The sequence below is a fragment of the Aplysia californica genome, unplaced genomic scaffold (genome assembly GCF_000002075.1).
Source record: "Aplysia californica isolate F4 #8 unplaced genomic scaffold, AplCal3.0 scaffold00034, whole genome shotgun sequence".
Taxonomy (NCBI): domain Eukaryota; kingdom Metazoa; phylum Mollusca; class Gastropoda; order Aplysiida; family Aplysiidae; genus Aplysia; species Aplysia californica.
In genome coordinates this window covers 2254450-2256907 of record NW_004797304.1, presented here as the reverse complement: position 1 = coordinate 2256907, position 2458 = coordinate 2254450, and positions in this window count along the sequence as shown.

The window sequence follows — 2458 nt, the reverse complement described above, 5'->3', positions numbered from 1 at the left end:
CACAATCTCACGATTACGAGTCCGGTAGCCTAACCACTAGCAAAGATAGTACATAACAAGATGGGCCACTCAGCCCAAAAAGTGTCCGCAGGAAGTTCGCTCTTTGCTTCAGATGGCGCTGCGTCTGTTTTGAAGCTCTCTTTCGTTTTTCCAGAAGAAGAATAGGAATAGCACCTCCTTGCGTGCGCAGATCGACTGCTGTTCATCAGCACTTCAGGTTCGTTCAGTGTGGAGTTTTAGTTTTAGTTTTTTATTTTTATTTCAATGACCTCCGCCCTTTATTCTGAAGTCAAATTAAACGAAGAAAACAATCACCCTTTCCCCCGGAAGAGTTTTATTTTTGTCAGCGTAACCATTTAAAAAATGCGTTCTTCCGAAATTCATTCAAAAACTTGGTAATTTCACTTTGATTTTTTAAACTCAAGTAGGGTAACTCTGTTCGCAAAGGGTGCGCTTTTGCGAAGAGGGTGCCACCGAATTTTGAGGACACTTTTTTAATTGGCTCAAAGAGAGAAGTGGCCCCTCTTGTTATGCAGACTCTTTGTCACTAGACTACCGACGCCACAATCTCACGATTACGAGTCCGGTAGCCGAACCACTAGACTACCGACGCCACTACTTTGTTTATCAAAACACGAAACTTTAGTTTAGGCCAAAATGAAAAATATACAGACCTAATTTGCTGGTTTAACCATTACTTTACAACTCTAGCGTGCATTCATTCATAACAGTGTTTCAAGTAATAACAGAGACAGTAAAACCCCCCCACCCCAAAAAAACAAACAACAACAACAACACAACAACAAACAAACAAACAAATAAACGAGCATACAAACAAACGAGTGAACAAACAAGTAAACAAACAAACAAACAAACAAACAAACTAACTAAAAGCCCATTGTTACATGGTACACTATATTTATTCAAACAGAAAAATTTATTACATGTTACAGTAACTTTATATATACATCAAAACAGGAAATGTTACTACATGTTAGATTAACTTTATACATCCAAGCAGAAACATTAATTGAGTGAGATTAACTTTATACATCAAAACAGGAAATTTTATCACATGTTAGATTAACTTTATACCTCCAAACAGGAAAATCAATTGAGTTAGATTAACTTTATACATTGAAACAGAAACAATTTATTACATGCTACATTAACTTTATATATCAAAACATGACAGTTTGATTATGTCATCTTTAACTTATACATTGAATTTTAATGAGAGTAACATAGAACTTAAATTCTATACATTTTATGTAGCGTATAAGCTGCAAGTGTTTTTACCATTTTCTGTACAACCAAGAAAAATTTCCCTCTGGGACAGTAAGTATTATCTTATCTTATATTATCTAATCTTATCTTATAATTACGTACATCCAAAAAGGGAAGTTTATTTCGTGTAAGATATAATTTACCAAATATCAACACAGGAAGCTTTATACTTTATTACATGCACCCTTTTTCAAGTGGATCATGAAACACGTTTTTTTTTTTTTTTTAGAGAAGGTGACACTTCTTCTACAAAAGTTTAACTTTGGCTCTGACAGTTAACTCGCTACCTCAGAATTACCAAGTTTTATTTGACATTTTTGACCGTTTTGAGTTACTAAGACCATGAGGTCAGAAACTAGTTAATGTTCTATCTGCTCTATCCAAATGGTAAGATTATTCAGAGTCGTGATCAAGATATTCAAAGAATTGCATTCGAAAAGGCTTGATATGTTGTGAAACTCGAAATTCTTAATTAACGTAAAATTTCTCAAACTAGGTACTGAGCAGTTAGAACTTTGGAATTCTAGGGCAGCAAAGTGACAAGAAATTACATGAAGTCCTTGATATCACAATTCTGTCACACTCATTTGTTTTAGTAGAGGTTTTACAGCGCTCGCAACTGCATAAGGTCATATGAGCGCCATTCACCCTCATTAAATAAATTTAACATTCCAGGGCAAATCCACATTCGCAAGAACACACATGATGGCAAAACAAAATTAAAGTAAGACACAGACAAACAAGAAGACATAAAAGCTGAATTGAGCAATGACACAAGACAGACAGAAACAAATTACTGTCGACTAAGGACGAGTTGATAGCGTCGGGGGAGTGAAAAAAAAATCAACTCATCCGAAGTTCAACTTAACCGTTGGGACCTGCAAAGAAGAAGAGATGCTGGGACCCGAGAGAAAGACCAGCTTCACCGAAGATCAACTCAAGCGAGAGTTTAAAACATGAGGAGTCGACTGTATACGTTTTGAAGATGAGATGTATTTCTAGAGAGTGACCTACGTAGAAAAAAAAGGAGGTGAGATAAGGACATTAGTAAATGTTTGACAGGAAAGTAGAAGCAAGCCACACCAGAACATCCATGCCTGGCAGTATAAGCGAAAACATTTTTTAGATTGGGGGTTGTTCAAATATAATCGTACATCTTTTTTGGGACTTT